This window comes from Anabrus simplex, chromosome 6, assembly GCF_040414725.1.
Source record: "Anabrus simplex isolate iqAnaSimp1 chromosome 6, ASM4041472v1, whole genome shotgun sequence".
Lineage (NCBI taxonomy): Eukaryota > Metazoa > Arthropoda > Insecta > Orthoptera > Tettigoniidae > Anabrus > Anabrus simplex.
In genome coordinates this window covers 308,410,091-308,434,227 of record NC_090270.1, presented here as the reverse complement: position 1 = coordinate 308,434,227, position 24,137 = coordinate 308,410,091, and positions in this window count along the sequence as shown.

Sequence of the window (24,137 nt, the reverse complement as noted above, 5' to 3'; positions counted from 1 at the left end):
TAATGTGTACACGCTTTGAAACATGGCTATTCATTGTACTTTAAAGTCATGCTAAGATAGCAGCACGATCTAGCGGATGAAGTTTAGTTCGATGGTCGATGTATGTAAAATCGATAGGTGATGTGTACACGCTTTGAAACATAGCAATTCATACTGCTGCTCTGTTCCCAAGACTTTTAAGCATAGCTAATCCTAATGCTGCTCTTAGCGACGTCGAGCTAAGGATTGATTACGTGACCGTGACGTCACGACCACGTGCTCTTGTTTGGTAAACATAGCCACGTGCTTTTTTGACAGCTGTCTTCTTGACGAACCCTAACCTCACTTTGAAGGACAATGGAGCGTCGCTAACCTCACTGCTGCCATCTTTACGGCGGTAAACCTCAAGGCTGCCACCTTTTGCATGTTATAGCGGGGAATTTAAAAAATCCAACAACGGAACATTGCTAACCTCACTCTTGCCATCTTTACGGGAGTAAACCTCAAGGGCTGCCACCTTATGCATGTTGTAGCGCGGAATTTAAAATCCAACAACAGAACATTGCTAACCTCACTCTTGCCATCTTGAAAAGTTCAGTGTTCCAAACACTAGTTCGAAAAACGTAACTCATCGCACCTCGGGGATTTTATTAGGTAAGACGTAACCCCTAGGTTCCATTCCTTGTTCTGAACATAAAACCATTTACCAATGAAGATTAATTTTCTACACTTAACAAAGTACAAGCGTTCTTGCTGATAGCGATCGATGAGGTTGTTGCACCTTTAGCCCTTTAGCCCTTTAGCCCATTAGCCCTTTAGCCCTTTAGCCCATTAGCCCTTTAGCCCATTAGCCCTTTAGCCAAGGAATGTGCGGTAAGGAGGAGGAAGAGTCCTTTCATCCTTTTTGCCCTTCTGATAAGATGTAACCCCTGGGTTCCATACCCTATCACGATTTTTTTTCAGCCATGTTTATGCGATAACTTGTTCGACTGATTTTTACACACAAGACGAATGATGGAAGGTAAATAATTTGAAGTTATACTTTGGCTATATCGTTTACCGAGCGAGTTAGCTGCGCAAATCATCAAAATTGTACTTTTGCTCTGAACACATCAAACAATGTTCTGATCATATGTTGAGGTTAACAACATCGATTACAGTGTTCGATTCTAGTCTTGTTATGTTTCATTCTGATCTTCTTAGAACGAGGGTACCCCCTAACATGTTCTAAACACATGTTGTATTGAGTACAGTGTTCGATTCTAGTCTTGATCACTTATTTCGTGTTCTGAACACATCGATCAATGTTCTGATCACATGTTGTATCGAGTACAGTGTTCGATTCTAGTCATGATCACTTATTTTGTGTTCTGAACACATCAATCAATGTTCTGATCAAATGTTGAAGTTAACAACATCGATTACAGTGTTCTATTCTAGTCTTGTTATGTTTCAATCTGATCTTCTTAGAACAAGCGTATCCCCTGACATATTCTAAACACATGATGTATTGAGTACATTGTTCGATTCTAGTCTTGATCACTTATTTTGTTTTCTGAACGCATCAATCAATGTTCTGATCACATGTCGTATCGAGTACAGCGTTTGATTCTACTCTTCTTATGTTTCGAAAGTCTAAACATGCACAATAATGTTATCGCTGCACACGCTTGCCTTCGCGATGCAGGTTTAAACTTGTTCGATATAAAGCTATGCCTTGACATAAGAGGCGGAGGAGGAGGTAGAGAAGGAGGAGGAGGAGGAGGAGGAGGAGGAGGAGTAGGAGAATGATAAGGCCTTAACAGCCTATGTATAGTCGCCTTTGTTTAAAGATGATAGCTGTCAAAAAATTTTTCAAATTATCCACCACAACATTTCAGCTAAAGAGGGCAGCAGGGTGCTCTGTTGATTAAGCACATAGAATTTCAAATTGCCCTCCACCACATGCATAACAGCAGCTGTTATCTTGCGCAGTAGCCTCTAAGCTAGCTTTCTTCATAAGAGTAGCCGCCATTTTGTGCGAGCACCCCTAGGCCGTCTCATAAGGAGCTATGTATAGTCACCATTTTGTGTCTGCCATCTTGCGTAAGCATCCCTAGGACGTCTCAAGGCATCTTGTTTCTCATAAGAGCAGCCACCATCTTGTAGAAATAGATAGCTGCGAATGGCAAAGGGCTTAAGTAGGAATCGAACCGTTGATCTCATCATTAGACTATGTTTTTTCTTGTTCCTGATACTACGAACCTACGTATTAGGCGGAAAAATTTTGTCCGTTTTGCTCTACGATGCATCGTTTTCGAGATATTTAACATTTTGCATTTAAGCCTCCAAATTTAATGAATCGAACCTGCACGGCACGTTATACTCTCTACCATAGCTAGACCTGATCATGTTACGAAGACTTACTTCAATACAAGCTAAAACAGAGTGAATGCCAAAGGGCCTAAGTAGGAACCGAACCGTTGATCTCATCATTAGACTATGTTTTACTTGATCCTCGTACTGCGAACCGAGGTATTGGGCGGAAAATTTTTTGTCCGTTTTGCTCTACGATGCACTGCTTTCGAGATATTTAACATTTTGCATTTAAGCCCTAAATTTAATGAATCGAACTAGCACGACACGTTAGTCTCTAAGCTAAGAGCAGCAGCCATCTTGCGCAAGCACCCTTAAGGCGTCTCATAAGGAGACGTGTATAGCCGCCATCTTGTGTCCGCCATCTTGCGCAAGTATCCTTAGGGCGTCTCTAGCCATCTTGTGCAAGGACCCTTAAGCCGCCTCATAAGAGCAACCGCCATCTTGCACAAGCATCACTAGGGAGTCTCATAAGGAGCCTTGTATAACCACCATCTTGCGCAAGCATCCCAAGGGCGTCTCATAAGAACCTGTGTGTAGCAGCCATCTTGCGTAAGCACCCTTAAGGAGTCATGTATAGCCGCCATCTTATGCAATTAGCGTTGAGAGAGGACTGCTGTAGAATTTTTCTTTTTAAATTATCCACCACCACATTTCAAAGGTATCTAGCTAAAGATAGCAGCACTGCGTATGACAGGTGACGAATTTACATCTACTGCGATAAAGAGGGCAGCACGGTGCTCAAAGATGGCGGATGATAGCTGTCAAAAAAGCACGTAGCTATGTTTACCAAACAAGAGCATGTGGAATTTGCCGCCACCACATTTCAAACTAAAGAGGGCAGCACTATGCTCTGTTGATTAAAGATGGCGGATGGCAGCTGACAAAAAAGCACGTGAGTTTGTTTCCAAACAAGAGCACGTGGAATTTTTCAATTTGCCGCCACCACATTTCAAAGGCATCTAGCTAAAGATGGCAGCACGGTGCTCTCTTGATTAAAGATGGTAGATGATAGCTAACAGAACTTTTCAAATTGCCCGCTACTACATGCTTAAGGTAGTAGCCATAAAGAGGGCAGCATGGTGTTCTGTAGATTAAATTGGCGGGTGATAGGTGATGAAATTGCCCGCATGATAGCAGCACGGTGCTCTGTTGATTAAAGATGGTGGATGACAGCTGTCAGAAGAGCACATAGCTTTGTTTCCAAACAAGAGCACGTGGAATTTGCCGCCACCACATTTCAACTAAAGATGGCAGCACGGTGCTCTCTTGATTAAAGATGGTGGATGATAGCTAACAGAACTTTTCAAATTGCCCGCTACTACATGCTTAAGGTAGTAGCCATAAAGAGGGCAGCACGGTGTTCTGTGGATTAAAGATGGCGGATGACAGGTGATGAAATTGCCCGCATGATAGCAGCACGGTGCTCTGTTGATTAAAGATGGCGGATGACAGCTGCACATGGCTTTGTTTCCAAACAAGAGCACGTGGAATTTACCGCCACCACGTTTCAAACTAAAGAGGGCAGCACTGTGCTCTATAGATTAAAGATGGCAGATGACAGCTGTCAAAAAAGCACGTGAGTTTGTTTTCAAACAAGAGCACGTGGAATTTTTCAATTTGCCGCCACCACATAGAGGGCAGCACTGTTCTCTCTGGATTAAAGATGGCTGCTTGTCGAAAAGCATTTTTCAAATTATCCGCCACCACATTTCAAAGGTAAGCAGCTAAAGAGGGCAGCACTGTGCTCTATAGATTAAAGATGGTGGATGACAGCTATCAAAAAAGCACGTGGCTGTCAAAAAGCACGTGGATTTGTTTATCTCGAGCTAGTGAGGTTAAGTTGGTAGCACTAAGGTTTAGGCCCGTCAAGATGGCAGCACTGCCGATGAGAGGTGACGCAAGAGGGCAGCACAGTGCTCTGTGGTTTAAAGATGGCGGATGACAGCTGTCAAGAAAGCACGTGGCTGTCAAAAAGCACGTGGCTTTGTTTATCTCGCGCTAGTTAGGTTAAGTTGGTACTACTGAGGTTTAGGCCCGTCAAGATGGCAGTACTGGGGTTAGCGATGCGTTGTTGTCGATGACAGCTGTCAAAAAGCACGTGGCTTTGTTTACAAATCTGTCGAAAAGCACGTGGCTGTCAAAAAAACACGTGGCTTTGTTTACCTCATGCTAGTTAGGTTAAGTTGGTACCACTAAGGTTTAGGCCCGTCAAGATGGTAGTACTGAGGTTTGCGATGCGTTGTTGTTGATGAGAGCTGTCAAAAAGCACGTGGCTTTGTTTACAAATCTGTCAAAAAGCACGTGGCTGTCAAAAAAAACACGTGGCTTTGTTTACCTCATGCTAGTTAGGTTAAGTTGGTACCACTAAGGTTTAGGCCCGTCAAGATGGTAGTACTGAGGTTTGCGATGCGTTGTTGTTGATGAGAGCTGTCAAAAAGCACGTGGCTTTGTTTACAAATCTGTCAAAAAGCACGTGGCTGTCAAAAAGCACGTGGCTTTGTTTACCTCGCGCTAGTTGGGTTAAGTTGGCACTACTGAGGTTTAGGCCCGTCAAGATGGCAGTACTGAGGTTTGCGATGCGTTGTTGTCTGTCAAAAAGCACGTGGCTTTGTTTACAAATTCAAATTTCCCGCGGGAGGTGGAGGAGGCATCTGGGAGGCCTCTGGCTGAGGTGGAGGTGGAGGTGGCCACTGGGAGGCCTCTGGCTGAGGTGGAGGTGGAGGTGGCCACTGGGAGGCCTCTGGCTGAGGTGGAGGAGGCCACTGGGAGCCTGAGGTGGAGGTGGCGGCAGAACCCGTATATTATACTACTCATACCCCATAGAACCCATGTGCCTATGGATTGTCCACTGGGAGACGTGTCTAGCACGGCCTGTGTTGAATTGAGCCGTGATTTGTTGCACGGTTTCCCGTCTGTCACTATTGACAATCCGTCTTAGATGTCGCCGGTCACGGTCATCGAGGGTGGTTGGACGGCCGGTCGTTCGTCTGTTGTGGACAGTGACACCCGCATTCAACCATTCACGATACACCCGGGACACGGTTGATAGTGTGAAGCCGAATTCCCGCACCTCTTCCGAAATCGCACTTCCCATCCGTCGGGCACCGACCACCATACCCCGTTCGAACGGTGGCAGTTCACGACGACGTTCCATGTTACAACTGTCACATGCACAGCCACTGCTCACTAGGTCTCCTATACAAATCCCGCTGGCACAGGGGACGTGTGGTGCGCAGACAACACACTTGCGCATCAGTGCTCCGCTATCCCATGACATTTGCTCAGTCAGTGTATATCCCTGCGCCTTCGCCTGGGAACTGCTGCCCTTTAGCACCCTCATCACGAAGTGTAGGGACTTGTACGCTTTAGAAATTACACTTCCTACGTGGATGTCCCATTTCAGATCTCGCTTTACGTGGATTCCTAGGTACTTGCATGCGTCACTCTCTACAAGAACGTCCGATCCAAGACAATATTGAAAGTCCCTTTGTCTGTCTTTTCTTCCCATTTTTTGAGACTGCATTCTCGAACATTTATTTTCAATTTGTTACCGAGTGCCCACTTATGGAGTGTATTTAGATCGGCTTGCAATAACCTATTATCGTGAGCATTCTGTATATTTCTGTATATTATGCAGTCGTCCCTAATCACTTCCAATTTCGTTCGGCAGATCGTTGATAAACGTCGTAAATAGGAGCGGTCCTATAACACTATCCTGTACTTCTCTCAACGTTATCGTTACGGAAACTTTGTTACGGAGCAAGTTGTCCGTGTGGTTAGGGGCGCGCAGCTGTGAACTTGCGTTCGGGAGATAGTGGGTTCAAACCCCACTGTTGGCAGCCCTGGAGATAGATTTGCGTTCTTTTTTCATACGAAGCGAATGGTGGGGTTGTACCTTAGTTAAGGCCATGACCTCTACTTTTCCAATCCTAGCCCTTCCCCATCCTTCTGTCACCGGAAACCTTCGATGTGTTATTGTGACTCCAAACAAGTAGCAAAAAAATATTTAAAAATTAGATTCGCGTCCCTTTACTAGTTGTAATAATTACAATTATTGAGAGCCGTGCAAGCAGCTGCTAGGCTGTATCATTTTCCGAGCGTATACTGTGCTCCTTCACCTGCCTGAGGTAGAGCGCTGCTCATTGAGCCGAATTTTGCTCGCGTTTGATTTAAAGAATATCCAACAGCTAACATAATGATTGTAACTAAAGTGGGACGTACAAGCTAACTGGAGATACGGCTTCAAAATGCAGCGCAACATTGCTCCAGTTAGGGGTCGTCATGGCCGAAGATAAGGCGTAGTAGTTGCAGATACTGCAGCGAGGCCGAAACCCTTGCCCTTGTCCTTGGCTTTTGTTATCACGGAGAGTTTTTATTAAACAGCTCTGACACCATTTCATAAGGAAAAATGAACATTCGTAAATAACAATTATAGAGTTCACGAGGGGGTTCACTGCGTAGCTGTAGAAGGAAACACTCGGCGAATAGATTTAATTGCACTGCGCATGATAAGGGGGAGACGTATACTATTAGACTTCGATGAATATAATATTATTCTGTCGTGTTCAGAAGAGAAGAAGAGCTGACCAAGTGAGGTCGAATAGGAAAGTTGAGAAAGCAGATAGTAGCTGATTGTTGCAGTACAGGTCCTACCAAAAGTTTAAGGACACCTGCGTATTTCATGAATATGATTCCTGTCCTTACAATTTTAGTCTCAGGAGTACGATTTTTTACAGGGAATTAGTAAATATTTACAGGAACATTTCCTGAATTTTTCATTAAAATATCGCTCTTTGTTTTGAAGTAACTGAACGTTTTGTTTATGATCACTGGAAAGAAAGTTGCTATATTTTTAGAATAATATTTGAGGAGATATCGACAGTGCAGTGCGGTGATTACATTTAAAAAAAATTGTTATCGAGAAACACAGATACCTGTAGAATATTTATAATGGTAACAGAGCAACAGAATATGTTCCCGTTTTGAAAATTCCCCCCGTAATAGAACCACAGAAAGAGGTCATAAAACAAACATTACTTGACCCTAGCTGGACAGGAGACCCCTCAAGCTACCGAGATCGTTTGTATGATACGCTGTAGTGTAGATATACCACTATAACGTTTCTCTATAACCAAATTTTTTAGTGTAATCCCCATATTGCACTGTCGAGATCTCCTCAAGTATTCAAAATGTAGCAACTTTTTTTTCAGTGATCATAAACAAAACTTTCAGTAATTTCAAAACAAATAACGATATTTTAATGACAATTTCAGGAAATGTTCATGTAAATATGTACTAATTCCCTGTAAAAAATCGTACTCCTGAGACTAAAAATTGAAGGACCGGAAACATATTCATGAAATACGCAGGTGTCCTTAAACTTTTGGTACGACCTGTATGTTGAATAGTCACCCCAAAGACTGGTTAGATCATTAGCAGCTCCGACATAAAAAGTCAGATCATCTATCACGGTTGTTGGCATATTGAAAAATCTTTGCTGGTACACTTAGCGTCAACGGAGCCATAGGAAAATTCCAGAAGAATTCCACTTTCGTTGCTATAAACAGCACAATTAGATTATTATCCTTCTTGATTGGTTATGGCCAATTAAGGAGCGCGTTTGAACTTATTTGCACTTTTTCGTTTTTCTTCTTCTTTTCCCAATATCTGTTCATCCTCTAGCTGTGTTTTTTTACGTTTTTCAGTCCATCCTGTGTTTAGTCGGGCGGGCTTTACAGAAAATTTGTGTTTGTGAATTAAAATTCTGAATTTTATTCTATTTTGAATGGGTTTTTTTTTCAATTAATGCCGATTTCATTTAAGTCTTCCCTGATTTCTTTTAGCGTATTACTGTGATTTTTCATTGATTAGGCAAAATTTAAAAATGTCTTTGTGGGCCTGTTACTATCAATTCTGTATTAAAAAAATCAAACCCCATGGCTCTACTACCCTTGAAGGGCCTTGGCCTACCAAGCGACCGCTGTTCAGCACGTAGGCCTCGGCCGTTATTCTTGGCTTTCTAGACCGGTATCAATTCCATACAAGTGACCATAAAATTGTAATCCTCGTTTTGTGATTGTATCTGTGATTTTTTATCTAACATGATAGATTGCGTGTGATTTCCTTTTCATCCAAATACCATTTCCGCGCTAAGATTTTGGATTATTATTGTTACGGAGATTCCGTGGTGGACAGAGGTGAAAGAAGGTGCGGTATGAATGGGTCGATGTAAGACAATCAGAATATTAATTTTAAATTTTTAAAATTAGAGATATATTTCTCTGTTCCCTATCTTTTGGTTTCTTTTCAGATGTTCAATATTAACAAAAAATTTGCTAAGCGAAAAGAAAATTTCAGGTACAACAATGAGATATAGAAGTAATAGATGACAAGAGCACCTTTGCTCCATAAAAGTATCTAAGATACTACCCTCCAGCCTTCCAAAGGCACCACTCAACCTTTACATGAACACCTTTAACTTAATAGAAAGAGCATTTATGCTGTATAAAATTTACACTTAGGAACCTACTTTCAGAAATGTCTAGGCCTATCAAATGCAAAACCTATATTTTACAAATTCCAACATTATTCACTGTCTTGGATCCTCAACAGTCTTTAACATTAGAAGGAATGACATTGATTGGAATACGGGTAGCACGTACCCATTCTAAAAGGCCTTCGATAAAAACAAAAGGTTAGATAACTGGCCCAAAAACCAACATGGAAAAGATGCGGACACTTGCACTCCTTGAAAATTGAAAGGATTTTTTTTTTTTTTTTTTTTTTGCTAGTTGCTTTACGTCGCACCGACACAGTAGGTCTTATGGCGACGATGGGGCAGGAAGGGGCTAGGAGTGGGAAGGAAGCGGCCGTGGCCTTAATTAAGGTACAGCCCCAGCATTTGCCTGGTGTGAAAATGGGAAACCACGAAAAACCATCTTCAGGGCTGCCGACAGTGAGATTCGAACCCACGATCTCCCGAATACTGGATACTGGCCGCACTTAAGCGACTGCATCTATCGAGCTCGGTTTACAAAGTCTAAGCCTATAGGCTATTAGTGACGTGACTCTATGAATAGTAGTGTAATTCTCTTCCAGCGTTACAGTTTTTATACGGACTTAAGCACATCTTACAAGTTTTACTGGAGAGCTTCTCCTTTCATTTATACATTTCTCTTGATCGATCGCACTTCATGTAATTGATGATGGCTCAAGCAAAAGAAAAAAATAAATTCTCGTTCAATATCCAGCGTATTGCTTTTGTGATGGATTGAGTGGAGAATGATACTGGGAGGGGAAAGTAGAAGTGACATGATAATGATACGCTATATATTTCTCTTTTCCAGGGCAGGAAAGTTTCAGAGACTGCATACTACCGGGCGAGTTGGCCGTGCGCGTAGAGGCGCGCGGCTGTGAGCTTGCATCCGGGAGATAGTAGGTTCGAATCCCACTATCGGCAGCCTTGAAAATGGTTTTCCGTGGTTTCCCATTTTCACACCAGGCAAATGCTGGGGCTGTACCTTAATTAAGGCCACGGCCGCTTCCTTCCAACTCCTAGGCTTTTCCTATCCCATCGTCGCCATAAGACCTATCTGTGTCGGCGCGACGTAAAGCCCCTAGCAAAAAAAAAAAAAAAAAAAAAAAAAAGACTGCATACTTCGTATTTAGCTTGGCTGGAAGACCGATTAAGAGAAGTTCGTTCTAAGTGAGAATTCTTGGACATAAATTCGGTTTGTTTTAAACCGACTGGAGTTATACCGAAGCCATAACCGAGGCTGGTGCAAGTTAAGAAATTAATTTTAACTTTCATTGGTTAATTCCTTTCCGGAGATGCATTGGCCCTGAGGTTCACTCAGCCTACACCAAAAATGAGTACCAGGTTAATTCCTGGGGGCAAAGGCGGCCGGGCGTAGAGCTAACCACTCTACCCCATCAACTGCCGAGGTTACGGATAGTGGAAGCCTTTACTTCCCCCCCCCCCTCCAAGGGCCTTCATGGCCTTTACGGAGATGTCTTTGCTTTGCTATTGGTTAATTCCTCTTGCTCGGGGATGGGTGTTTATGCTGCCTTCAACATTGTAATTCGTCTCAGGTAAGTGGCGCCAAAATGAGACGTACTAGGCCAGATGAGGAGTGATGTCGTGTAGTTTTCCATTGCTTTCCTTACTGGGCGAGTATGGCCGATCGTACGGCTAACACCTTAAATAACACTTACAAAGGGTGCGAACCGCGGAATCACGGATCTTACGTACATTTTGCACACACGTTAAATGAGCCAAGAATAACACAACGAACAAAATACTTCTTTCGGAAATTAACTCGTGCGACCTACAGAAAGCGTTAAATTTGGGATATTTGAATTGGCGCGCTTGGTTACGCAGGACTGCGGCGCGTGCTTGGTTCAATCGTAGGGGGACCGCGCCTCTGTTGTCCTTTTCTGTTCCTTTAGTACTGGTAATTGCTTAGCACGCCGTGAAGATGATGTAGAGAGAAGTAATGTAATTCATGCATTGATTGTGGGTCAGTAAAGGCAATAGAGTAAGATTGTTATGATGAAAAAGGTTAATTAGTATAACAAGGCCTGGCCCTTGGTGTAGGGGTAGCGTGCTTGCCTCTTACCCGCAGGCATCGTGTTTGATTCCCCTCCAAGTCAGGGATTTTTACCTGAATCTGAGGGCTGGTTCCAGGTCCATTCAGCTTGCGTGATTAGAATAGATATGTTACCTGACGGTGAGATAGCGGACCCGGTCTAGAAAGCCAAGAATAACGGCCGGGTTGATTCATCGTGCTAACCACATGACACCCCGTAACCTGGAGGCCTTCGGGCTGAGCAGCGGTCGCTTATTAAGCCAAGGCCCTTCAAGGCTCTAGTGCTATGGGAGGGGGGGGGGGTTGTATAATAAGAGACACTACACACGAAAGCAAGTTACTCCTTACAGCTTCTGCAACAATGATGCTCGGATAGAAATTTTGAAATCACAAAGCAGTTCTACACCAACCACACCTAACGAAAGGAGGATAAGTGTGCAATATCTCATATTGCATATTATTCTTCCAACGCAAATATAACTTTGCCTATGTGCATTACCATTATACAAACAACCACTTGCCCCATACAGTGACTATAAGCGTTTGTCAGGGAGGCCTCAAACCAGCTATTTGACAGTGTAAGTTGCGGGTAGGGTACTATAGAGTACCGGTCTGCGTGGCCGAGCGCGCCAGTTCTAACATACAAACCTTAACGCTTTCTGTAGGTCGCACGAGTCAATTTCCGAAAGAAGTGTTTTAGCCATTGTGTTATTCTCAGCTCATTTATCGTGTAAGCAAAATTTGCCCAGTACGCGCCGTTCCCTTGTTAGACGCACTAGTCGTGCTTCGAATGTCATTAGACTCATTACTCAGCATCACCAATGCCTTAGCAACTTCCTCACTGTCACAGCCGTGCATCAGACAGGGACTTTGGTAATGCTGCATTTTGCTCTGGGCCGTGCTAAAAGACACTCATACCTATAATGATCTAGAAAAACAAAAAACAGACAAGTGATTCACCAAAGGAAATAAAATGCAAATTTTAGAAATAGCAGTTATAGCAATTATGATTAATTATACATCTAACAGCAAACAAAAATTTAAATTTTTATTAAAGGAATATCTTCAGTCCTGCAAGTTGAGCGGGTTGCAGCCTGTATTGTAGATCGTAGAATTATAGCCAAGCTCATCAATTAACCTATATAGCTGCCAGAAGAAGAACAGAATGCGGCGAACACTCAAATTCTAAGACAACCAGCTCCTAACACCTAAGAGGGGAAGCGATCGCTCAGGATCTATACCCAAAGTATGCCCATTAAGAATTTGCAAGAGAGCGTGTTAAACACGTCTGCCCTTGACGACCTCTCAAATGGGAATGCTCTTGGAAGGTCGTTTAGCAAAAGCACAGTAGTAGTCTAGGCCAGCTGTCTTCAATTATTTTTCCCTGGGGTCCGGATTAATGATAACTAGGAACTAGGTTCCGAATATTTGATTGAATAAGACAGCTGCTGGTCGAGCTTACGGTGAGTGATTGGTTACTCGATATAATAATGACAGAAAAATGTAAATACGGTGTATATTAATATCAGTTAGCACTGTATTTCCCTGGAAATTGTAACCAATGGATATTTAGGTATAATATATTCACGTAACAAACAATATTTTCGAACAATTATATTTTAAAGTTAGTGTGCACACGCATGCTTAAAGTATCTAATTGATCCACCCAGCGTCAGTAGGGAGAGAAGTAGCATGTCTTGTTTTGTGAAATCTGTCAAGGTTTCGAATACACGAAGTTTCAGTGTTCATTAGTAATTCTGGGCCTGAATTTGTTTCAAAAATTCATATTGGAAAACATACTTTCAAACTCATATGTTGACCCAAACATTGTCGGCATAGCCTATATTTTTAAAACTTGCACAAGTTAGGTAAGAACCTCTATCAAGAGAGATTCAGAACCACATTTCTTTGCTGTTTCTTCTGTCTTCTGCAGCTGTAGCAATTCCATTGGTGGTTCTGATGTGTCGAAGCTCCATAGTCCAGTTGCTTTGGTACATTATTCTCCAATACTCGACGGAAATAGTTTTTTTCACAGCCTGAAAAATGCCTTCTAATTTGTTGAGCTGCATCAGGCGTTCCCCAAATTCTCCCTTCAGTTGGTATAAAATATCTGTAAACCTTTATAAGATACGGAAGGAGATTCGGGAAAATGAATCCTTCCCTCGTTCAAGTCTTGCTCCGCACACAGAATTAAAAAACAACACTAACTACTAACTGAAACAAAGAATATGCTGCAGACTAGAGAGAAAAAACCTGTGGGTGGGAGCGGTAGAATAACACCCATGAATCCTCTGCATGTCGAAAGAGGCGACTAAAAGGGGCCGCAGGAGCTCTTAACTTGGGAGCTTGGGTTGGCGAACACGGGGCCCTTAGCTGAGTCCTGGCATTGCTTTCACTTACTTGTGCCAGGCTCCTCACTATCATCCATTCTATCCGACCTCCATTGATAAACTCCTGTTCTTTTCCGACCCCGGCGGTATTAGGTATCGAGGCCTAGGGAGTCTTTCGTGTTCACGCCGCTCGTGGCCATTGTCTTCCTTTGGCCGATACCTTCATTTTTCGAAGTGTCCGATCCACCACACACCCGTGACCCCATGGGTGTGGGAAAATCAGTAGAAGAAGACGAAGACACATGCTTTCTTGTAAAACGTAATTACATACTTTAATGACAGACTATTGCATTACCTCCTGAGTGTTTGCTCCACATTAAATACAAGTGCCTTAGATGCTTCAAAACGTGTGTTCCAAATGAATGTGTTTCAGTATGCGGTACGTGGGCGCAAGTCATTTGTGTTATTGCGTGCAAGTTTCTATTGCAGATATTCTATTATATGTGGTATGACATTACGTGACTTTCAGATGAGTTTCGCAGGATTTCATGTAACTTATGTTAACGTGACATGCCGAAGGCAATTTTCATACTCTTGTATTTTATATGGAAGTTGGCACATCCTATTACATACCATTCCACATGATTTCTCAAGGTTTCTTCTATGAGCTTGTATTTGAATACAGCTGTAAAATCTGGCACGTGAAGGCAATATAAAGAGGGGCTACCTGGCCGAGGCGGTAAAGGCGTGCTCGGTTCGCCTGGAAGGATGTGGGATCGAATCCCCGTCGGGGCAAAGGTGGCCGGGCGTAGAGCTAACCACTCTACCCCACCAAGTGCCAAGGGCCTCCAAGGGCCTTCATGGCCTGTACGGAGATGACTTTGTTTTGCTTTGAAGGCAATATAAAAGGCTCATCTGACATTTAATTTGCAATCCCAAGCTAAGAACTTGTAACTGCCTTTTCCAGACCTTTGTCATCCTTTCCGGAAGTTCCGTGGTCTGATGTAATATGCTGCATCGTAACAGTTTTGAAGTCTTGTTTAAGAAGGCAAGTATAGGATTCAAACATGATTTCTTGAAAGGATTTGATTATCACCTAACATTAATCCTTCATTAATTGTCCGCACTTGAAACGGTGAAATGATATTTGGAGTTATTAAATGTCGTACTATCGTAACCCATCGAACTGGCCGACTTGCAACTACGTCCCTAATTTTAAGGTTAGAATATCTAATTTCTTGAACATTAGTAGAAGAGTGTTTCTCCGATTGTGGTAGATATTGTTACGAATAAAACTCCATCAGTTTTATTGCTCTTAATTTATTTCAGGATGACCCAATAAATACACACACAATTTTAATTAACCATGAATGGCCACACGTACTAATCGCTGTCTCAATTTTCTCTTCCTTACGGCACCGCAGGCGGTCCGGCCCGTTGCTATCCCTGCGAACGGTTAATTCTTACGTTCACTTCCCCTAGTCCGGTCACCTCATACAGCAGCTGTGTGTAGACCGCGAGATCTGAACACAGGGCTACGGCCCACTCGACATACGACGAATGTTCTTTGGTTCGACTCCACAGACAGTCCAATAATTCACATTCACTTGTAGTGAACAACTAATTAGCTCAACAGTATTCAGCAACAGGACGATACTCACAACAGCGAATATCAACATAGGTCAATTTACCCTCACACTCACGATAGCGGCTTCCCTCGTTAACTCACTGCGATCCTCATTCCACAAAAATACACAAACAATAGTACACATTCTTCCGTTCGGCACGTTGCCTGCAGTCCATCTGTTCGCTTGACACTCCGACACACACACACACACACACGCGCGCGCGCGTAAAACAGCTCCTCGTCCAAACACTGACTCCGAGTCCAGCACCAACACTGACTGTGACTCCACTACGGAGCTCAACACTGACCGACTGTCCGCGACTAGCCTCTCATTTTATAGCTCGGATGATGTGAGCCACAATTTTTGCGATGTGGCTAGAGGCAGAAAATTCTCGTTGAATCTCCAAGAAACTCACAGGTAAGCCGGCCAACGAGAGCAGTACACGAAAAGGCCGGCCGCACTCTATAAGCTGGATGGGAGATCCCCGATCGTGTGAGTCACTAGCCCCTTCGTGGAAGTACCGAAAGGGGCTACCACGGGGCTGGCACGTAACAATATTTCGGCCAATTTGCCTCCACGTGATTGGATTCTTACGTGTGTACAATCCATTGCCTCTAAAACTCCATCAAATCCAACATGAACATGTCACTGAAAGATCTGAAGTATAATGATTGAAGACCGAATCGTCTGCAGAAAGTCCATCCATGCAGTTGCCAGGGATCCACGTCGATTTAACGGCACCTGATCATATCACGTATAGTGTTCCCCATGAGGTAGTATCACCTCATCAACACTGTTGTAAACAAGGTTGGGTTTACAAAAAGCACAACTTCTTTATTTGCTTCACATGTAAAATTACAATATTTACACTAACAAAACTGAAAGTTATCTCGAAGCAAATTGAACTATGAATTTGGAGAAAGAGTCTGTCTTTGTACACTATATACACGTAGGAGTATTTACTTTCACTACTATTTCGGAAAGATAGTCTTTGTGACATGAAAAGTTCTTGATAGTCGAAAACTATCAGAAGCACTGACGTAAATATCTCAGAGAGTCCTTCCTTGTTGAAGTGTCTGAGTTCATTAACGTAAGTTCAATGACTGAAGAGTTCCTACTTAGCGAAACTAAGTCGATAATAGGAGCTTGCATTAGCTAGGGAATGATAGTGGCATATAATGGCAAGACTGGGCATGGACAGCGGAATAGGCAAGAGGAGCGGTGACCCGAGGTGAGACCTCTTACTGCCAGAAATTCAGTCCACCTGGCCGAAGCACATTTTCAAGAGGAGTAGCCTCCGTGCTCGACGTAGGATGTATTCTGGAGCTGGACACCGGGGTCAGTGGGGCGTCTGGACAGACTAGGAGCTCCTTTATATAGCACACACGACGTTCCAGGCACGCGCACTGAGGGCTGCGCGTCGAGGCTCGAAGAATAACACACTGGCACGCGTGTAGCTGGCTGGCGGATCGAGAAGGGAGCGACGGACATACAACAAACACCATCATTAAAACTGAGAGATCTGGTTCTCCGTGATTTCCCCATTTACACACTAGGCAGATGCTGGAGTGGTGTTGGTAATTATTTTTTAGGAGAAAGTACAACTGGGCAAGCATCTCTTCTTAGCACTAAGTAGAGGTCCAACACTTCGAAGAATGAGAGCATCGGCACCAGAAGGCAAAGGGCGTGAAAATGGAAGACCCTTTAGGTCTCACAAAACTAATACCGCCGGTTTTCTTTCCAAACACGCTTCATTGCACAGCCTGGCATTCTATTAAGTCTTGCAAATAGAGATCATTTTAATCTGTCATTTTGAGGCTGTTAAATCTATTTAATGTGAGCTTTCATTCGGGAAATAGTGATTTCGAGCCCCACTGTCGACAGCCCTAAAGATGGTTTTCCGTGGTTTCCCATTTTCACACCAGACAAATGCCGGGGCTGTACCTTAATTAAGGCCACGGCCGCTTCCTTCCAATTCCTAGGCCTTTCCTGTCCCATCGTCGCCATAAGACATATCTGTGTCGGTGCAACGTAAAGCAAATAGCACCAAAAAAAGAAACTTCTCCAGTTTCCACAATCTCACTGCCATAAATGAGAGTGGGACTTCGGCGAGAGCTACCTACATTTTGCTTGGCCTGTAGCAAGAGATAGATTCAGAGAGACAGCACGAATTATACAGACAGGCTAGAATCCGTAGCTCGGCTGGGAATTGCACCCGAGACCCTTTGAATCGAAGGCCGCTACGCTAACCCATCAAGGACTTTTTGTTTACGTTATCCAACCCAAATTTATTTGACCCTTGAAAAAAGAACATTTTTGAAACTCATCTTCAAATATATATGAATAAAGTTTCTAAGTAAAAGTCCATGCAGTCTTAGGAAAATCAAGGAATGTGGAACACTCATTCCAAATGGAATCCCCTTCAGATAACTATGAAATAATTTTATTTGTAAAAATCCAAACAATCTTAGAAAAAGCAAGGAAAAATGGAACAGTGATCCCAAATGGAATCCCCTTCAAATAGCTATGAATAAAGTTTATTTGTAAAAATCTATACCGGAAAATCAAGAAAAATGGAACAGTGATTCCAAAGGGAATCATTGGGGAATAGGTCCTATGAACGATTTACTTAGCAAACTCCCAGAAAACGTGAAAGTTTGGTTCCAGTTGGAATCATTTGCCTGGAGAGCGTTCTTCCGCTTCCTCTATTTCTTTGTGTACGGATCGTAGAGGAGCAGGCTAAATATTTCAGCTTGTTTTAAATATTGCTCCTTTTAACTGCCTCATATTTAACCGTGAGTAAATAGATCTGACCCCTCGATCTCACAGTTACGAATAGCGCTCACTTTATCCAGTAATGCCACTTGATTGACGCAATGAGTCAGCGCTCTCACTGAAAGTAGACTGCCTATTCTTTATAGGAAGGAAACGCCGCGGCCTTTGTCAGCTGGCCAACGTTAAGAGGCCAGTCACATGAAGCTGTGCTCCTTGCTAGTCAGCAGCCAGCGACGTGCTGTTTAATTATTCTGATTCTAAAACCGTTTTAAAATTATTTAGAAACGGGCTGAGTGGCTCAGACGGTTGAGGCGCTGGCCTTCTGATCCCGACTTGACAGGTTCGATCCTGTCTCAGTCCGGTGGTATTTTGAAGGTTTTCAGATACGTGAGTCCCGTGTCGGTAGATTTACTGTTACATAAAAGAATTCCGGCTGGACTAAATTCCGGCACCTCGGCCTTTCCGAAAACCGTAAAAGTAGTTAGTGCGACGTAAGGCCAATAATATTATTATTGTAACATTATTTAGAGACGTAAATTATAATAATATCTTACTTCCCTTTCGGATTTTGATGAAACTCGGGTAAGTATGTTGAACTGTATCAAAATGGCTGTCATATTTCTTTACCTATTCCTTCTTTTAGCTTAAACGCTTTAAAACAATTCTAGAAGTTCTAGGAAGATGTTTGTACGTACCCGGAGTATACATTCCTTTCTGGTCGGAGGGATTAAACTGGGCAAGAGGACCAGTACCTTGCCCTGGTGCCCTCGCCTATTATACTGAACGGGAGCCTTGTAGGGGGATGGGGAGATTGGAAGGGATAGACAAGGAAGAGGGAAGGAAGCGGCCGTGGCCTTAAGTTAGGTACCATCCTGGCATTTGCCTGGAGGAGAAATGGGAAACCACGGAAAACTACTTCTAGGATGGCTGAGGTGTAAATCGAAGCCCTGTATACTCAGTTAACCTTCCGAGGCTGAGTGGATGCCGTTCAAGTCCTCAAACCACTTTTCAAATTTTGTGGCAGAAGCGGGAATCGAACTACGGCCTCCGGGGATGACAGCTAATCGCACTAACCACTACACCACAAAGGTGAAAGTATGCATTCCTGAGAGGTCTCATATGTACTGCAGGAGGGCTGCATTCGCTTCACCTGGAAATATTTAGTACATGGCTTCGATTCTCCGTCAGGATGTAAAAGATTAGAAACTATGTCCGGCTAAATGATTAGCATGCTTGCCTTTGGTCCAAGGAGTCTCGGGTTCGATTCCCGGCAGGGTCGGGGATTTTAACTTTCATTTGTTAGTTCTTCTGTCTCGGAGGCTTCATCATAGGTAGGGCCCCATCCTCACAAACGTACAGGTCTCCTATACTGTGTCAAGTCGAAAGACCTGCACCAGGCCTCTCCGTAGAGCATACGCTATTATTATTATTATTATTATTATTATTATTATTATTATTATTATTATTATTATTATTATTATTATTATTATTATTATTATTATTGAAATTAAAATTCACAGCCTGTTTCTAGTCATTCTACCGGATCAGGGATGGAATGAACGAAGATCGATTTAGCGGCGAAGATAGGAATTATGCCGGCTGCCGAAGCCTTTCATCTGGGGTCATCTGGGGCAATGCTTAATGAGATGAAAAGATATTGGAAAGTGTTTCTGGAATGAATGATGACAGGGAAAACAGGAGTGCCCGGAGAAAAAGCTTGTCCCACCTCCGCTTTGCCCAGAACAATTCTCACATGAAGTGACCGGGATTTGAACCATGGAACCTAGCGGCGAGAGTTCGGTGAACTACCACCTGAGCTACGGTGGCTCTGTTATTATTATTATTATTATTATTATTATTATTATTATTATTATTATTATTATTATTATTATTATTATTAGAAACATTTAAGTATAGTTCTTCAAACAAAAACATATGGGCTAAACATTCTTGAGTCCCCGAATACAAATACGATATGCAAGAAAGTAGTGGATTGGGTGGTACGAATATACGTAAGTATTTAAGCTAGTCAAGTTTTCTGAGCAAATATTCTACTTCGTAAGAATGAAGTTCTTAGATTGTACTCTTTTACCGAGCATATACAGTACCCCTGTTGCGGAGATGGAAATTCAAAAAATCACATTTCTCATTGTCTGGGAGTAGATTATGATTTATGGTATGAATAAAAGAGAATATTTCCTCAGATTGATTAGTATGTGTTCCTTTTTTTCCTTAATTTGGTTGATAGCCATCTCAGACACGATTTATTGCTCGGAAGGGTGAGAGATTAAAAATAAATGGCATAGTTTTTCATAAGGTAATGAGATGCCGAATGTTTGTTCTGTATGAGTTAGTTAATTTGTCGGTAGATTTGCCGTATTTGGCGAATTTTCGTGCATGTTAAGGTGCTTCAAATACCACAGGACTGAACCAGGATAGAACCCGGCAACTTGGGGTCAGAAGGCAAGTGCCGTTTGAGCCCCTCATCCCCAGCACACTGAATTTACTGTGCCATAGAGGACTTGGCGTTCATCAAAGAACCGTGTATGAAAATATCGTTCAGCTTATGGGCCTCATCGTGGCTAGAGTTGAAGTGTAGTTTAAATTAAAATTATCTCAATGTGATTCAAAATTACAAAACCAGACAGTAATTTTCCATCGCGGCTGAACTCACGTTAAGACAACGTATAACGATGAAAACGGCCATGGGATACATTCCATATCTTGAACACCATGGAAATATTATGCAACCTGGTGCAGCCTTTGTACGGCAGCCCCACTGGCGAAGGCAGGAGGCGTCTGCCATGTATAGAAACTGTATTTTCCAGTATTCTAGAGATAGTCAGTTCGAACCCCAGTGTCGACAGCCCTGAAGATGGTTCTCCGTGGTTTCCCATTTTCATACCAGGCGGGTGCTTGGGCTCTACCTTACGTAAGGCCACAGACGCTTTCTTCCCAGTCCTAGCCCTTTCCTACCACATAGTCGCCACACCAATCTGTGTCGGTGCGACGTAAAGCAACTTATAAAGATACTGTCTTTTGTTTCATCGAGAATAGAGTTGTGCGTGATGTGTGGCTTGCAATAATATTGGGGACAATACAAACACCCAGGGAATACAACGTTTACGACTAAAATCCTTCCACGTGGCAAGGAATCGAACTCAAAAATGGAACCAGATACCAGCAACAATTAAAGGGTTCCTAAACACAACAATCATTACACTATTTATTCACCGGATTTTCGACATAGATTATCCTTTTTAGGGTTACAAAAAGACGTTACAGTAGTGAACAAACAGAGGTTATTTAGAAGTGTTGCGTAGTTCAAGTTAAGAGCATCTCGCAGGCCTGTTATTCTGTCGGTGAATACACTAATTAAAAAGAGCAATTTGTTGTCCGATAATTAAAAGATAAAATATAGATTCACTATCGGGAAAACAAACAAAAAAATAACAACTAAAACACTTGCATAACCTACTCAGCAAAGAAGGGAAAGTATGAACACGAGAAAGTGATGAGATTCTGTAAGAAGGAAAAAAAAACCGTTTAGGTTAATGAAAAGGATAAAACACACATTTTAAGTTAATATGAGAGGGGTTTGCAGACGACATTACACTTTTGGCCAACGACATCGATGAACTACAAAGTCTAATACAAGATCTTGTCTCAACTTGCCAAAAAGTGGGACTATCCATGAGCCTTTCTAAAACCAAAGTAATGCTCAACAAATGGGCCCCAGCAGGAAAGCTGCATGTGGAAAACTCCACATTACAACAGGTCAATGAGTTTGTCTATCTTAGGCAGCTTGTAAACATGAAAGGGGACTTAAGACCGGAAATCTTCCGCCGTATCAAACTAGGATGGGAAGCTTACGGAAGAAATTCTTCAATCTTCAAATCCAACATGCCAACCCAGCTGAAGAAGATAGTCTTTGACCAGAGTGCCCTCCCTGTACTGACTTACGGTTGTGAAACCTGGACATTGAGCGAGTTTGTTAAGCAAAAACTCAGAACAACCCAAAGAGCTATGGAACGGTTCATGCTAGGCTTCACCAAGAAAGACAGGAAGAGAGCAGATTACATCAGGTCAGTCACAAAGGTCAGTGACATTTTAGAAAGGGTGTTTACCCTAAAATGGCAGTCGGCAGGACATGTTGCTCGGAGAACTGATGGTAGGTGGACAAAGCTTGTGCTTGAGTGGAGTCCGAAAGATCATCTGAGACCTAGGGGAAGACCACCGGACAGATGGGATAAAGACATCCGTAAGATTACTGGGATCAATTGGCAGACCATCGCTCAAGACCGTCCCAGATGGAGAGACGTCATGAAAACCTACCTTGCTTCGGACTTAAAGAGGCCACATCGTAAAAACGATTGAATATGGCTGACAGTGATGAGAGGGGTATATCAAGTTTACTTCAATTACTGAACCATAGACAGAAATAAAGGTAATGTATATACAATGTGAATCATTTGCTTCTACCAATATTGTTTTATGCAAACGTCAGTTTTATATAAGTTGTATAAAATAACATGTCCTGGCTGACTGACTGACTGACTGACTGACTCACCGACTGACTGATTCATCATTGCGGATACAAAACTACTGGACATAAATGCAATTTGCGGATTATATTTAATTACAGTGTTGGTGCTCACTAAGGGAGGATGTTTGTATATTCCGTCCCTAAGGGGGAGAAAAGGAGGGGTGAATGTTTAAAATGAGAACATCTAGCCTATATCTCAAAAACTTAACAGTTTAAAGACGTGAAAATCGGTATATGGAGTCTCCTTAAAAATAAAGAAACATGTATATTTTTGTTTTAGGAAAATCCATTTGACGGGGGTGAAAAGGACTGAAAAAAGGGTATAGTCCTTTATTTGGGACACAAATCTCAAAAACTGTATACGTGTTACAGACGTGAAAATTGGCATTTGGAATCCTTTAAAAATAAAGAAACATCTTGTTTTTGTTTTCGGAAAATCCATTTAAGGGAGATGAAAAGGACCGAAAAGGGGGTAAGATTCTTGTTATGAGTATATTTATATCTTAAAAACTGAAGATGTTGCAGACGTGAAAAATGGTATTTGTAATCTCCTTTAAAATTACAGAAAAACGTTATTTTTGCACGTAAGTGGAGTTTGGAGAAAGGACTGGTAAAGGGGTTAAATTATTCTGTTATGGGAATATTTATATCTCAAAAAACAGACGTGGAAATAGGTATTTGGTTTCTTTTTCGATTTGAGAAAGGACTGTTTCTCACAAGCGCAGCTTTATGTCGCATATTCCAGTGTTATCTCTGCCAGTAGCCTGTTCATTTTAGCCTCAAAAGGCAATACCTCAAACGTGGTTTCCGAAGATGTTTTAGGGGAAATGAAACTCAATTTTTCGGTGAGTTTTTATACTTCAGGGATTTTAGATAATGTCTTAGTGGAGTACCGAGGAATGATTAGGGCCTATTGTTATCGAATTACGAATTCCAGGCGAGAGAAGCTGGTGTACAGCTTGGTTTATCTAAACGTCTCTCCTTCCGGTGTGCACAGTAAACACAGTAAAACGGATATCGTTGTGTTTACGGCCTACACAAGAATAGGAAATTGCTGTGCCATAATATTATTAATAGAAACGACGAGTGCGCTTCCTAACCGACCTGGTACATGACGGAAACGTCTGTGGAACACAAGGTGGACACTGCAACCGTGTTAAAACTATCACATGAGGTGTAATTTACTCGCACTGTGCCGGGATGCAGTAGAGCGTAGATCAGGGGTATTAATTACTTTTCCCTGGGAATCGCATTAGTGTTGATAGTGCAATAAAGGGGGTTCTGTGGTCCAAAAATTTGATTGAATAAAACAGGTGCTTGTCATGTTTACGGTGATTGGTTACTTCGGGTAATAATTACAGTAAACTGTAAGTACGTTGTAAATCAGTGTCAATTAGCACTATATATCCCTGCATTTTTTAAACTTTATCCAGAAGTGTGTTTACATAGAATTACATTCACACACAAACAAAATTTAAGATAAATTATATTTTCAATTCAGTGTTCATATATAAAAACCCCATGGCACTACAGCCCTGAAGGGCCTTGGCCTACCAAGCGACCGCTGCTCGGTCCGAAGGCCTGCAGATTACGAGGTGTCATGTGGTCTGCACCACGAATCCTCTCGGCCGTTATTCTTGGATTTCTAGACCGGGGCCGCTATCTCACCGTCAGATAGCTCCTCAATTCTAATCACGTTCGCTGAGTGGACCTCGAACCAGCCCTCAGATCCAGGTAAAAATCCCTGACCTGGCTGGGAATCGAACCCGGATAAGGGGCAGGCACGCTACCTCTACACCACAGGGCCGGCAGTGTTCATACATACGCTTGTAATATACAGTTTGTCCGAGGAACAATAGTCAATATTCTGGGATATGGCAGGAACGATAATTTGATGCAAAACACTTCATATTAACATATGCCCTATTCGGAA